The sequence below is a fragment of the Eubalaena glacialis genome, chromosome 9 (assembly GCF_028564815.1).
Source record: "Eubalaena glacialis isolate mEubGla1 chromosome 9, mEubGla1.1.hap2.+ XY, whole genome shotgun sequence".
NCBI lineage: Eukaryota > Metazoa > Chordata > Mammalia > Artiodactyla > Balaenidae > Eubalaena > Eubalaena glacialis.
Genome location: NC_083724.1, coordinates 53,563,089 through 53,579,165, shown reverse-complemented (window position 1 = coordinate 53,579,165; position 16,077 = coordinate 53,563,089). Strand labels below are relative to the sequence as shown.

Sequence of the window (16,077 nt, the reverse complement as noted above, 5' to 3'; positions counted from 1 at the left end):
CCTTGCACCTAAAGCAATTAGAGAAAGACGAACAAAAAAACCCCAAAGCTAGCAGAAGGAAAGAAATCATAAAGATCAGATCAGAAATAAATGAAAAAGAAATGAAGGAAACAATAGCAAAAATCAATGAAACTAAAAGCTGGTTCTTTGAGAAGATAAACAAAATTGATAAACCATTAGCCAGACTCATCAAGAGAAAAAGGGAGAAGACTCAAATTAATAGAATTAGAAATGAAAAAGGAGAAGTAACCACTGACACTGCAGAAATACAAACGATCATAAGAGATTACTACAAGCAACTCTATGCTAATAAAATGGACAACCTGGAAGAAATGGACAGATTCTTAGAAATGCACAACCTGCCGAGACTGAACCAGGAAGAAATAGAAAATATGAACAGACCAATCACAAGCACTGAAATTGAAACTGTGATTAAAAATCTTCCAACACACAAAAGTCCAGGACCAGATGGCTTCACAGGCGAATTCTATCAAACATTTAGAGAAGAGCTAACACCTATCCTTCTCAAACTCTTCCAAAATATTGCAGAGGGAGGAACACTCCCCAACTCATTCTACGAGGCCACCATTACCCTGATACCAAAACCAGGCAAAGATGTCACAAAGAAAGAAAACTACAGGCCAATATCACTGATGAACATAGATGCAAAAATCCTCAACAAAATACTAGCAAACAGAATCCAACAGCACATTAAAAGGATCATACACCATGATCAAGTGGGGTTTATTCCAGGAATGCAAGGATTCTTCAATATACGCAAATCAATCAACGTGATACATCATATTAACAAATTGAAGGAGAAAAACCATATGATCATCTCAATAGATGCAGAGAAAGCTTTCGACAAAATTCAACACCCATTTATGATAAAAGTCCTGCAGAAAGTAGGCGTAGAGGGAACTTTCCTCAACATAATAAAGGCCGTATATGACAAACCCACAAGCCAACATTGTCCTCAATGGTGAAAAACTGAAACCATTTCCACTAAGATCAGGAACAAGACAAGGTTGCCCACTCTCACCACTATTATTCAACATAGTTTTGGAAGTGTTAGCCACAGCAATCAGAGAAGAAAAAGAAATAAAAGGAATCCAAATCGGAAAAGAAGAAGTAAAGCTGTCACTGTTTGCAGATGACATGATACTATACATAGAGAATCCAAAAGATGCTACCAGAAAACTACTACAGCTAATCAATGAATTTGGTAAAGTAGCAGGATACAAAATTAATGCACAGAAATCTCTTGCATTCCTGTATACTAATGATGAAAAATCTGAAAGTGAAATTAAGAAAACACTCCCGTTTACCATTGCAACAAAAAGAATAAAATACCTAGGAATAAACCTACCTAAGGAGACAAAAGACCTGTATGCAGAAAATTATAGGACACTGATGAAAGAAATTAAAGATGATACAAATAGATGGAGAGATATACCATGTTCTTGGATTGGAAGAATAAACATTGTGAAAATGACTCTGCTACCCAAAGCAATCTACAGATTCAATGCAATCCCTATCAAACTACCACTGGCATTTTTCACAGAACTAGAACAAAAAATTTCACAATTTGTATGGAAACACAAAAGACCCCGAATAGCCAAAGCAATCTTGAGAACGAAAAATGGAGCTGGAGGAATCAGGCTCCCTGACTTCAGACTATATTACAAAGCTACAGTAATCAAGACAGTTTGGTACTGGCACAAAAACAGAAATATAGATCAATGGAACAGGATAGAAAGCCCAGAAATAAGCCCATGCACATATGGTCACCTTATCTTTGATAAAGGAGGCAAGCATATACAGTGGAGAAAAGACAGCCTCTTCAATAAGTGGTGCTGGGAAAATTGGACAGGTACATGTAAAAGTATGAAATTAGAACACTCCCTAACACCATACACAAAAATAAACTCAAAATGGATTAAAGACCTAAGTGTAAGGCCAGACACTATCAAACTCTTAGAGGAAAACATAGGCAGAACACTCCATGACATAAGTCACAGCAAGATCCTTTTTGACCCAGGTCCTAGAGAAATGGAAATAAAAACACAAATAAACAAATGGGACCTAATGAAACTTAAAAGCTTTTGCACAGCAAAGGAAACCATAAACAAGACCAAAAGACAACCCTCAGAATGGGAGAAAATATTTGCAAATGAAGCAACGGACAAAGGATTAATCTCCAAGATTTACAAGCAGCTCATGCAGCTCAATAACAAAAAAACAAACAACCCAATCCAAAAATGGGCAGAAGACCTAAATAGACATTTCTCCAAAGAAGAGATACAGATTGCCAACAGACACATGAAAGAATGCTCAACATCATTAATCATTAGAGAAATGCAAATCAAAACTACAATGAGGTATCATCTCCCACCGGTCAGAATGGCCATCATCAAAAAATCTAGAAACAATAAATGCTGGAGAGGGTGTGGAGAAAAGGGAACACTCTTGCACTGTTGGTGGGAATGTAAATTGATACAGCCACTATGGAGAACAGTATGGAGGTTCCTTAAAAAACTAAAAATAGAACTACCATATGACCCAGCAATCCCACTACTGGGCATATACCCTGAGAAAACCATAATTCAGAAAGAGTCATGTACCAAAATATTCATTGCAGCTCTGTTTACAATAGCCAGGACATGGAAGCAACCTAGGTGTCCATCATCGGATGAATGGATAAAGAAGATGTGGCACATATATACAATGGAATATTACTCAGCCATAAAAAGAAATGAAATGGAGGTGTTTGTAATGAGGTGGATGGAGTTAGAGTCTGTCATACAGAGTGAAGTAAGTCAGAAAGAGAAAAACAAATACAGTATGCTAACACATATATATGGAATCTAAGGGAAAAAAAAAAAAAAGAGGTCATGAAGAACCTAGTGGCAAGATGGGAATAAAGACACAGACCTACTAGAGAATGGACTTGAGGATATGGGGAGGGGGAGGGGTGAGATGTGACAGGGTGAGAGAGTGTCATGGACATATATACAATACCAAATGTAAAATAGATAACTAGTGGGAAGCAGCCGCATAGCACAGGGAGATCAGCTCGGTGCTTTGTGACCACCTAGAGGGGTGGGATAGGGAGGGTGGGAGGGAGGGAGATGCAAGAGGGAAGAGATATGGCAACATATGTATATGTGTAACTGATTCACTTTGTTGTAAAGCAGAAGCTAGCACACCATTGTAAAGCAATTATACTTCAATAAAGATGTTTAAAAAAAAAAAAAAGATATTTAAAAACTAGGAGGTTTATTTAAAGCAATACCTTTCACCATAACATCCCCTATGCTAGGGCATGGGGCTTGGCCCACATTCCAGAGACTTTGGGAGTACAAAGCATAAGGATTTTCCCTGGAGCACATGGGTGTCATGTGGAAGAAATAGAACTGTTCTACAGCTGTTTGAAATCCTGCCCAAGTGGGTCAATTGCAGGGACAATTGAACCTTCAAAAGAGAACATCTGGGACTTCCCTGGTGGGCCAGTGGTAAAGAATCCGCCTTCCAATTCAGGGGACGCCGGTCCCGTCCCTGGTCAGGGAACTAAGATCCCACATGCCGCGGGACAACTAAGCCCGTGCACCACAACTACTGAGCTCGTGGGCCTCAACTAGAGAGCCTGCGTGCAGCTAACTACAGAGCCCATGCGCTCTGGAACCCACGCGCCACAACTACAGAGCCCACGTACCCTGGAGCCTGCGCACAACTAGAGAGAAGCCCGTGTGCCGCAATGAAGAGCCCACGCACCGCAATGAAAAATCTCACATGCCTCAACGAAGATCTCGCATGTGCAACTAAGACCTGACTCAGCCAAAAAAATAAAGAAAATAAATTAAAAAAATTATTATCGAAAGAGAACATCTGAGTGTGGTGTGGCTGCCTAAAAAAACCAAGGGATGGGGGGAGACAAAAGGAAGATACATCACCTGGAAAGTGCAACTGACATTTCCAGTAGGGCCTGTTAAGAATCTCAAAAATATCCGTAAGAGAAAGTGTCAATTTTATACGTTTGTCAGGACAGAGAGCATAAAGCAGTCTTAGCTGGCTAACCACCAACTAAAAATATTATGCCTTTGTTCTCTCCCTTCTCTTGTTTTAGCTCTGATGGTGTTAGAACGATGATACTAGATGAGGGAGAAGAGAGGAATTCATAAAGTACAAAAAAAGAGAAGAAGGAAGGACCATGTCCCTCCTCCCTGTCTTGTGGCTTGCCAAAACCCCTAGCCTTGGAAGAGAAAATACTTGCTATTTGAGTGAAATTTAATGTTAATTAATATATGGAATTGGACACCTCCCTAAACTTAATCCTAAAGATCCTAGCATCACAGATTGAGGAAAGACTAGCAAGTCCAAAATGGATCCAGTGAATTTAGACCATTGTACCTATATAAATAAAAGTTACAGTTGTAGTTACAAAGAGTTCTATAGGTTAGTGGAAGCTGGTTGGTTTGTTTCTAAAGGTGTGAAACACTTGAGCAGTTCACTTGCTCATAGGAAAAAATCAGTAGAGAGGGATATATCTCAGACTCAAAAGTGGAGATAACTGATAATACAAGTCCTTAAAGAGGCTGGAAGGGAGGAGATCTTTAGGTGAAGAAATTAGTTTTGGAAATGAGGAAGATATTGTCCTCTGAAACTGGAGATAAACAGCTAAGGATACATGAGAAAATAATGTAGTTAAGTCCAGAGTTTGATTATAAAAATTGAAAGACTTACATAGTAAGACAGCATTCTCATCTAGTTTTGTTGGAGAATTCTCAGTGTCAGCAGTTAGGGAATGGGTCTGGAACTGTGGTATCTAAGGAAAGAATCAGGACGATTCATGGAGACATCTTTTTCGGCATTCCTGATTCATCTTTCCTATCTCACATATACCAGGTCCCCTGGTGGCATCTTTCTCCACACTTTTTATCATAGCCATTAGACTAAGTGAATGGGGATCCAAGAAAGTTTACTAAGGTGAAAGTGTCCAAAGAAGCACAACAGCAAGAACTGAGTTCTGTGGTATCATGCTCATGTGTTGAGAAGCTTGAGGTTCACCTTGTTTAACGGGTGCCATGGGGGAGAGTCAGGATCACAAACTACACTAGTGGCCAAGTATACACTAAGGTTGAGAAATTGCCCAGTTTGAGACAGATTAATCTGCCTTTTCTATGTCACTCCAGGTTTTCAAAGGCCACCTTACAGACAGTGGCAGGAACAGGGAGACCAGTTGTTCGACTGGATCTAGCAAATCACCTACTGATTTTTCCATCATATACCTGGGGTCATGGTTGTTAAGTCAACCATTCTTGCCAAATGGCATGGCTCCCCAGTACCAACTAACTTATGTACTTCAACCTATTCCTCTATGACCGAATGTAGTCATAGCTGGTAGCCTCCACAGGAGCAATATGGCAAAATGTGTTGTTGCAATTAGGATGGTCATATTTAATATTTTATTAGTCTTTCTTTCTCTGCCTCTTTTGTCTATATTTGGTGTCTACTTTTTTGAGTTAATTAGAGGGCTCACTCTGTAGGCACATGGATTTAAGTTGTAGTTTCTCGATTTTCAAGTCATGAGGAATATTCATAAATAGGTTTTACAGGTTAAGTCTTCTGGAGCTGACTTAAATTAATCCAACCTTTTTTGAGTTCCTGCTGTATGAAAAACTGAGTGTTAGGTACTGAGAGACAGAAGATGGAATGGACTAATGTCTGCTCCCCAGGAACTCACAATATCTCACTGGGGAGGCCAGCACAAACGCAGCTGATGGAGGTAGATAAGAAGTGCTATATTAGAGGGAGAGTCCTCCCTCATGGATTCAAGCCCATCTGTTTAATTTTTCATATTTGTTTTCCTAAAAGCAGGAGACATATTTAAAAGTCTTAGAATACCATTTTTAAAATCATAAACTTTGAAGATAAGAGGGATAATTCTTACAGTAATCTGACTCTTTTGCATTACTAGTGTTCTTTTCAAATGGAAGAGTCATATCCTTCATTACTAACAAACTACCTTCTTAGAGATGAAAATTTGAATAAAGCAGGGCTTTACCAGAGGTTCTTTCGGTAAATGAATATGACCATTTAGTAGATTCCTGGATAGTTGAGGGACCCCAATCTCTATGAGTCCTTGGTTTGTTCCTGGTTTAAAATCTGGCTTATGATCACCAAATCATCCCCTTTGCAAGAAAAGTTGCTAATATGTAGGGCCCCATGCAAATTGCTTTTCGTTGAGCTCCTGGTAAAATTTCCTCTATGCTTTTTGACGGTTGTCATGTTACATTCCACGTTCAAAGAACTATGGCAAGCTGAGACATGTTTATTTAAATGGATTTTGTGGAAATGTAACACTAGCTTTCTAACACCTGTTTGCATTTCCATACAGACTCAGTAGAAAGGAAGTTTTATTCTCATGCTGAACGTGCAGAATAATATCTCAAATTTTCTGTTTCTGACTGAGGTAGGAGAGGCAAATTATCTGCATCTTCTTTTTTCATTTATTCCTTTACTTAACCGTTCATTCATCCATCATGTATCGGATACTTGCATTGTACCAGGCCCTGTGGGTAGTCACTGCTTATATAATATAACTAATCATGAGTGGGGGGGCGCAAAAGCACATGTTAGTGAAAGTCTTTATTTCTTCCAAAACTACCAGCCATTATGTTCATTGCAGGATTCCAGCCATTTTTTTCCAAGTGACTTCTTTTGTATTGATCATTTATAGAGAAGTTGCCGTATTCTCATCATTAAGAGTATAAACTCTGGAGTAGACCATTTAATTCAAAGCAGAATAATGTAAGTCATTACTTGCACCACCTTAGTAAAGAGGCTAAGTTTTCTTATCTATAAAATGGGGACAATAATAATTATACCTCCTGAAAGGATTTTTGAGAAGACCATGCCTGGCAGATAGCAAGCAATGAAGAAACATGAGCTGGCTTTTTTTTTTCCTTGCAGAAGTGACATAGATTTTTTGTGTGTATTTGTCATATCTTGTGTATTCCTTGGAGATGGTCAGAATGAGACAGTTAATCCACTCTTCTTGCCACCCTCATTTTGAGTGACTCTAGGCAGATTCTAGGAAGAATCTTAAACTGGAGGTGAAGAGAGGGGACCCAGGGTAGTTGTAAGAAGTCCTAGGTGGGAGCTAGCAAGGCAACTGGAATCACAGGACATAAGGTGTTGGTATATGTCAAAATATCCCATAAGATCCTCTAGCATAAAACCCTCCTTTTTCAGATGATGAAACATAACTGGAGAGAATGAGACTTGCACATAACTCCCCATATAATGAGTGATAGAGGTGGGACTCCTAGTTCATTCCACAAATTGAAGATTCAGAGTTGCATAATGATGTGGTAGAGACATGGTACTAGAGAAAAGGATTAGAAGCTGATCTTTTTCCTTTTCTTAGGGCTGGCCTGCTTGCTTTGTCTTTCTCTACTCTTCCTTCATCTGTGGCTCATGTAACACCTCTGAAGGCCCCTATCTGGACTCACATTTTGGTTTTAGTCAATGTGCAGCTGTCTAGTTGATATGACCCCTGGTTTACCTTTCTGAGTAACTGACAAATCCTGCTCAGGGCAGTCAAATCACTTTGGCTAAAATATAAACATTAGATAAAAAAGAAAACTAATAGTGCCAGAAACTTAACTTATACATTTTCATTTAATCCTTACAAAAACCCTATGAAGTAGGTGTTATTATTACTATTAGGAAGCTGTGGGCACCAAGGCATAGAAAAGTCAAGTAACCTGTTCAATGTTCCCATGGCTCAGTAAATCAGTTCTAAAATTTAAAATTAAATCTTACCCTGAGAAAATGTTTTTGGTAAGTGAAAAAAAAAAAAAATCAAATTACCAAACAGAATAATCTCAACTTTACTTAAATAAACTATCTTATATGTAAAAGAATAGGGAAAAAATCTACCAAGTGTTTATCTGGAGGCAGCAGAAATACAAGTGATTCTTATCTTTCTCTTTTGTAAAAATTTTTTCTAAATTTTCTGCAATGAAATACTTGCTTTTATAATAAAATGGCACAACAAATGTTATCTTGAAAAAGAAATTCGATCTGTGAAAGTGGCAATGAACTAGGAGTTCAATAGCAGGAATATAGAGGTTAACTAGTCTTAATTCTGCTTGGGATCAAAGTGCCCCCATTTACAATTAGAGAATTTTAATGGAGTCTAAGAGCCCTTTTATCTTTCAGTTAGCTTCAAAAATAAAAGAAAAAAAGTTCTCAACTAAATAATAATTCAATCCATGTGTCCCTAAAATTTTATCTGCCCCATATTTATACTATATCCAGTCACTAAACCCCATTCAATCTAAGTGGAAACATTTAATATCAGTATAAAGGAACTTGTTCTCAGCTTGATCTCCCCACCCTAATTTTCACAAATGACTCTTCCTTGATTATAATGAAACATAATTTAATGTAAATGGAAAGGTTATGCTGATCATTCAACAATAACTATAAACTTACTACATTTAAAAAAATCACTTATGAGTTCTGTTTCTAATTCTTCCAGATACCAGTCATGTGACCTTGACATAGCAATATAACCTCTCTGAGCTTCAAGTACCTGACTGGAAAAATCAGGAAGTTAGACTAGACTTGCACTGTCTAAATTGGTTACTGAAATTGAAATTAATTAAAAGTATATACAATTAAAATTCAGTTCCACAGTCACACAAGTCACATTTCAAGTGCCCAATATCCACATGTAGCTAGTGGTTAGTGGTTACCATATTGGATGGCACAGATATACAACATTTCCATCATCACAGGACACACTTTTAGACAGTATAAGAACGACAACTTAATTTATGGAGCATTTTAGGTGCATATGTAAATCTCCTTTGATTCCCTTTAGCATCTGAAGGAAAGCAGAAGCTGATAATCCTATTATACAGATGGGAACTAAAGCCCAGCGAGGTAAAAACAACTTCCCAAGATGACACAGAGCTCAAACCAAGGTCTTCTTTCAATTCCAAATCTTTCCTGTATTTTCCACTCCATCATCCTGCCTTCTAAAATTAAATATCCCCAGCTGTTTAGAGAGGCCACCGATACTCACTGACACTTATGAATTCTGAGAAGCCCCAGGAAAGGTTGCCAAATTTGATCAGTAGCAAACAATAGCTATCTTGTTTGTGCCTGGCATGGTACTATAAACACCATGAGAGAGAAGTCACCACCTAAGATCCTTGTACCCCAGGAGCTTGCAATGTGGTTGAGAGCATGTTTCATGAATTAAAAAATAGTTTTTAATCTAGACTTGAACATGACATGCTACTAAATATCAAAAGAAACGGAGAAATTAAACAAAAGTGGATTCTTTTGGTGATCAGGTATCAAGACGCCGGGAGGTTGGGCAGGGAACTGCTGTTTTTCAGTAATTATTATTTGCCTTTTTAAACTAAGTACACATATTGCTTTAAGAGAAAAAAATATATGAAAGAAGAAAATCATTGGGGCTTTTATGAATTATGTGTTAGACTTCCCCTCTTTAAATCAAATAATTACAGTTCTAAAACCTTTCCTTTTGAATCAGTGACTTTCCAATTTTTATTCTTCGTTGTGATTGATACTTCCTTGTACATTCCCTAAGAAAATCTCAATCTAAAATATTTCCCACCAGGACCCTCAAATATATATTATATGTACGTTTTAATTTTTATCTTTATCACATCTTTCTCGGTATTTACCACTAATGTCTAATTTAGATGCATAAAGTCAGGGGCTATACATAATACAGAGTAGGCACTTGAACATTATTTGTTAAAGATATGTAAATATGTACTCACACTAACAAAGTACCTAGGCAATGAAGAGGTATTTTGAATACTGAAGAGAATGAATGAAACCCAGAAAAAAAGGTAAGGAAAAAGATTGATGGAACTAGGTAGGAGAGCTTGCAATCTTGCTGACAAAACAAGTTTTGTAAATAAAAAATAGACAGCCAAAACAATTTTTAATTCAAACTTGAATATGATACAATAGGAACCTATGGATTTTTTGCCCTATCACATGCTTATTTCTCTCATCTGTACTTCTTTCTGTAGTCTAATCCTCTGATTTTACAAAAGTTGAAGTAGCTTGCCTCAGATCCCCTTTCCTTTAAGCCAAAGATTTTCTTCCCTATGTCAGGATATTTCCTATTAGAATGTAAGATACTATGCTACTTTCATTGGGGGAAACAAAGAAGCAAATACCTGGTCCCTGATTTTAAGGGGCTTGCAATCTACTTGCAGTGATAGGACATGAAAACACTAAACAGTAGTACTAGAAGCACCAAATAAATCATGTAGCTGCTGCCTTCTCCAGTCTTACAATCTTATACTTGACCAACAAAATCTAAGCATTGTGTCTCTGTGTTTATGCATATGGAAGAAGCCTTCTTTTCATTGACTGCATCCTCAAATTTCAATGCTTATTACATGATCAATCAAAATCTCTTCTTTCCTCACTTAAGAGTAAAGAAACTTGAGATAGGGTCAAGTTGCCTTTTCCCACTAAGAAGATAAGTACAAGTGGCCCCAATCCTTGAATAAATGTGATATGATCCTGTTCAAAGCTGAATCCAGCCTGTCTTATAACAGATTTGAAATATTATTTTCTCCAAGAATCTCCATCACAAATTTTCCCCATCCTGTCACAGGGCTGGGTGAAATGTAAACCCATGTTGGTCAAAATGCCTATTTCAAATAAAAAAGGCACAGAGCTCAAAATATGGAAAGCTAGCACTGGGATAACTACATTTCTAGAAGTTGCTTTTCCATGGCAATCTTAAGAAAAGAATTTTTCTTAGTAACTAGCATTCTGAAATACCTTGGGTTCCAAATAACTGTTTGGCCTCAGAACCTCCATTTGCCTGATGTCAAGTCTCTGTGATTTAAGCCTCTAAACTCCCTGGAATCTATAGCTAAGGCAGTTGCTTTTCAATCTTTCTACATGCCCATATGTCCTGGCATGTGCGTATTAGTAATGATGAACCAACAGTATTTCTGTACATCTCTGTAATCCTTCAGTGTAATGGGAAAACCAATCTGAGCCCTGCACTCTAAATCATATTCTGAATATTAACATTTACTTGGTCAATCTTGTTTCTTCCATCTTTTCCTTGTGGAGAAAAGTAAGCTACCTAACTCAATAATAAATCACTGCATTGTGTAAATACTTTGGAAGTATTATGAACTAGCTAATATTGACTGGTTCTACCAGAAAAGCAAGTAAATTTTACAACAATAATAACAAAACAACTGAATCCATCAGAGGTCTGTTTAAAAAATATTCTTTAAGACCAAAACTTTATAGATTTTACTAACGGTGAAAACTTTCTTGATTTCATACCACTTCACCCAACAACATATTTTTTTGCCATTTTTAGGGTGGGTGAGGCATCTGCACTAGAGAACTTGGTGACAGCTGATGGGTATAACTCTTAGAGAATGGCTATATATTCTAATACCTGAAAACACAGCCAGCCCTTTAAAAAACACACATCACTTGATCAAGAATGATTTTGTTTTGTTTTATATGACTCTAAACATGGAAGGTCAACAAAATCCCAATCTGCAGAAACTCAAGGCATTGATCTAGGTGAAGGTTGTGAAGATCTAAATTACTTTGCTGACTTGCTATGTGCTTAGGGACTGGTTATAAAATATAAAACCAAACAACTAGTAGTGTTCTAAAACCACAGAAATAATCAAATGTTATAGTTGGCAGGGCCACTCAGAGATCATCAGGTTAATTCTCTTTTCAGACAAGAAAAAAACAAACAAACAAAAAAACCAAATCTTTTTAATTTAAGATGACATTGAACTAAAAAAATTTAAAAACTTGATAAATGTTAGTGATTTAGGCCAATGAATGGGATCCTTTAATTTTGCAGTAACAAAGCATTCCAGTAATTGCAAATTTCTAAGAAATTTTTATATTCATTCATTCACTCAGAATTCTTAAGGACCTACTATGTGCCCAGCATTGATATAGGTACTATTTAATTATTTGACCCTTGTTTTATCCATAGTAGAAAATTTTAAAAAGCTTGTCATTTTCTTTGAACGAGTTTCTCACTTAAAGTATACTCTATTTAAGTATAAAGTATACTCTAATGAACTCTGAATAGCTGAATTAGAAATCGAAGAGAGCTGAAAACTACACCTGTAGTGATGGAGACCCAGAAGCCAGCAACTGCACTGAAGAATCTGGAAAGACCCAGGAAGTGGAAACACCAGGGAACTATGAAGTGTTTCCCTGGTGTGGAAATGTGAATGGGCTTGAAAATAGAAAGATTAATTTAAAGTCTACATAAGAATCAATTCTGCCCCCAAGTTCTTCTCTCCAACCCACAAAGCTAGGGAACTGCCCCTCGCAACCCCTGAAGAAGACTCCAGATTAAGGCTTTGAATGGGTTGGAACCCAGGGGATTCTTGATTTGTAAATGACTGGCATAGCAAAATGTAGGAGTAAGGCAAGAAGTTAAAAAAGGAGTATTAAACAAAACTTGATACCACTAGCCCTCTTCCCTTCTTTACTGCCCACTGCACTGGCAGCCGAGCAGGAAAATACAGTATACTTTTCTAGAGAAATGGACTGGAGTAAGAGATTATAACTTTCAGTGGTCACCCAACAAAACAGCAAGGTTCCTGCCTGATAACTCTAAAGTTAAGCTCATTAATCCATATGTCCATATATGAAGACAGAGCTTCCAGTCAGGTATTTAGTGCCTTACTCTTGAATATGAATGGCCAGTCAAAGATCACTAGTCATCTGAGGAAAGCATCTGACATAAAAGAGAGAAAACAAAATAGGTAAACATAACAGAAAAAACTTGAAGGAAACAGACAATATGAGAAAAATAAAAGTACAAAAAAATGTAATTACTACTTTTGATTGTTAAAAGAAGACGGAACAAGGAAGGCACAAAAGGAGAAATCAACAAAAATTTTAAAAATAAATTTTAGAATTTTATCATAAAATATGTAGCAGAAGGGAAAAAAATCCAATAAATGTTTAGAATATAAACTTGAGGGAATCTCTCAGAAATCAGAGGGGAAAAGTCAAAGAGATAGTGAAGAGAAGAGAAAGTATAAGAAAACAAGAGGATTAGTGTAATGTGTGAATCATAAAATTCCCAGAAAGTGAAAATATAGGAAATGAAGAAAATAAATTGATTACAGAAACAAATAAGGAATTTTTTCTAGAATTGAAGAATATGAGATCCCAGAATCAAAGGGCACACTGAATGAACATCACATCACAATGGACACTTACCAAGGTAGAAGATTGAAATTTCAATAATGGGGCCAGCATACTGAGAACAAGGGAAAATTTCTTTAAATCTCACTGGAGAAATAAGCAATTAGAATGGCAGTGGACTTTTCAACCACTGCACTGAAGAAAAGAAAAAAGTAACATTTCCTAAATTCCAGCTTCCAACAAAGATTTCCATAATCAGACAAATGATTGATTAAGTATGAGGACTGAAAAAAGATTTTCAGATATGCTAAGTCTCAGAAATATTACATCTCATGCACGCCTTCTCAGGAGCTACTGGAGAAGGTGTTGGACCAAAGAGTGCAGTGAACTAAAAGATGGAAAGCCACAGGATCCAGAAACCAGAGGATTTAACAAAAGACCAAAGTTAAATCCTAAGAATAATGGTAAAGGAGAGTTGACAAGAGCTATAGAACAAGGCTAAAGAGAGACTAGTCTATGGATGTAAAAGGAATATCTCAAAAACAAACAAGAGTCACGTTTAAGAGAAAATTTATCTTGTTTTTAAATTGTGGTAAATACACACAACATAAAATTTACCATCACAACTATTTTTAAATGTACAGTGCAGTAGTATATACTCACATTATTGTTCAACCAATCTCCAGAACATTTTTATCTTGTAAAACTGAAACGCTAAACCCATTAAGCAATAATTTCCCATTTGCCCCTCTCCACCAGCCTCTGGCAACTACCATTCTACTTTCTGTTTCTATGAATTTGACTACTCTAGACACTTGATATAAAAGGAACAATACCGTATTTGCCTTTTTGTGACTGGCTTATTTCACTTAGCAAAGTGTCTTCAAAACTGTGGCATGTGTCAAAATTTTCTTCCTTTCTAAGGCTAATATTCCCTTCCTTGTATATACCACATTCTGTTTACCTATTCGTTAGTTGACGGATATTTTGTTGCTTTCACCTTTTGCTATTTCGAGTAATGCTGCTACGAACATGGTGTACAAATACCTGTCTGAGACTCTGCTTTCAATTCTTTGATATAAATTCAGAAGTACCATTGATGGATCATATGGCAATTCCATTTTAATATTTTGAGGAACCACCATACAGTTTTCTAATATGGCTGCACTTTTTACATTCCCACTAACAGTGCACAGATTCCAATTTCTCCACATCCTCACCAAAACTTACTTTCTGTTTTTATGATAGTCACTCCAATGAGTGTGAGGTGATATCTTGTGGTTTTGATTTGCATTACCCTAATGATTAGTGATGTTGATTATCTTTCTCTATGCTTGTTGGCCAATTGTATATCTTCTTTAGAAAAAATGTCTATTCAAGTCATTTGCCCATTTTTAATTAGGTTTTTTTTGGGGGGGTGTTGTTGTAGAAGTTGTTAAGTTGTAAAAGTTCTTTATATATTCTGGATATTAATCAGAAATATGATTTGCAAATATTTTCTTCTATTCCATGGATTGCTTTTTCACTCTGCTGATTGAGTGCTTTGATGCACAGAAGTTTTCAACTTTGATAGAGTCCAATTTATCTATTTTGTCTTTTGTTACCTGTTTTTGGTATCATATCCAATCAATCATTGAAAAATCTAATGTCATGAAGATTTTACCCTATGTTTTCTTCTAAGAGTTTTATAGTTTTTGCTCTTATGTTTAGGTTTTTGATCCATTTTGAGGTAACTTTTGCATATGGTGTAAGGAAAGGGACAAACTTCATTCTTTTGCATGTGGATTTCAGTTTCTCCCATACCATTTGTTGAAAGAATGTTCTTTTTCATTGAATGGCCTTGGCACCCTTGTCAAAATCACTTGCCTGCAAATGCAAATTTGGTTTTTGTTCCGGGCTTCCAATGCTATTCCATTGCTCTATATGTCTGTTTTTATGCAGTACAACACTGTTTTAATTACTGTAGCTTTGTAAAAAGTTTTAAGATCTGTCAATGTGAGACTTCCAACTTTGTTCCTTTTTTTTTAAGATTCTTTGGCTATTCAGAGGCCCCTTGAAATTCCACATGAATTTTAAGATAGATTTTTCTAGTTTTGCAAAAAATTGCTCTTAGGATTTTGAAAGTGATTGCATGAAATCTGTAGATCACTTTGGTAGTACTGACATCTTAACAATATTAAGGATTCCGACTCATGAATATGAGATCTCTTTCCAGTCATTTGTGTCTTCTTTAATTTTCCTCAGCAATGTTTTATAGTTTTCAGTGTACAAGTCTTGCACCACATGGATAAGTTTATTCATAATTATTTTTTAATGCTATCATAAGAGGAATTGTGTTTAATTCCCTTTTAGGATTGTTCATTTGGATTTAGTTTGTTCTTTTTTTCTAGTTCCTTAAGGAATAAAGTTAGGCTGCTGATTCAAGATCTTTCTTCGTTTATAATGTAAACATTTATAGCTGTAAATTTCCCTTTTAACACTGTATTCTCTTCATCCCACAAGTTTTGGTATGTTGTGTTTTCATTTTCATTTGTCTCAAGAAAATTTATAATTTCCATTGTGACTTCTTTGATCCATTGGTTGTTTAAGTGTACACTGCTTAATTTCCACATATCTACAGATTTTCTAGTTTGCTTCTGCTTTAATTACTAGTTTCATTCCGTTGTGATCAGAAAAGATACTTTGTATGACTGCAATCTTTTAAATTTCATTAAGACTTGTTTTCTACCTTACATATGGTCTATGCTAGAGAATGTTCCATGTGTACGTGGGAAAAATGTTTATTTTTATTTTTGGGGGCTAGAGTATTCTGTATATGTCTATTAGGAACCAAATGGTCTACAGTGTTGT

General features: G+C 36.4%; 1 long non-coding RNA gene across 4 annotated transcripts in view; it reads right to left on the bottom strand.

The window, feature by feature from the left end:
• LOC133098417 (uncharacterized) overlaps nucleotides 1-16,077 on the bottom strand; it is a 374,765-nt gene that overhangs the window by 274,496 nt on the left and 84,192 nt on the right. For 2 of the 4 annotated variants that reach the window (XR_009702137.1, XR_009702140.1), the window contains exon 1: nucleotides 4,744-4,822. The exons of the other annotated variants lie outside the window; for them this stretch is intronic. This is a non-coding gene — a long non-coding RNA (uncharacterized LOC133098417). Of the gene's footprint in view, nucleotides 1-4,743; nucleotides 4,823-16,077 lie in introns of those variants that run through there. 4 annotated transcript variants of the gene reach the window in all.